Raw genomic sequence first — 211 nt, 5'->3', positions numbered from 1 at the left:
AGCCGCCTATACACCAGCCACAAAACTTCCAAGCTTCCCCTCCATCCAACATGGTTGCACGCCAGTTGAGAAAAGCAGCCTGTTTCTCGCAAAAGGCTGAGAGGACAAAATATCTGTGGGCAATAAAGAGAGGCAAGACTAAGTTAAGATCATAAACCTGTGGAAGCAAGCAGAAGAGCCCATCTTTAGATGCTGAACATTTCCAGAAAAG

The sequence above is a fragment of the Python bivittatus genome, unplaced genomic scaffold (genome assembly GCF_059951505.1).
Source record: "Python bivittatus isolate LINGU-HERP-01145 unplaced genomic scaffold, Pbiv_v1 ctg000690_np1212, whole genome shotgun sequence".
NCBI classification, from domain to species: domain Eukaryota; kingdom Metazoa; phylum Chordata; class Lepidosauria; order Squamata; family Pythonidae; genus Python; species Python bivittatus.
This window is presented reverse-complemented; position numbering follows the sequence as displayed.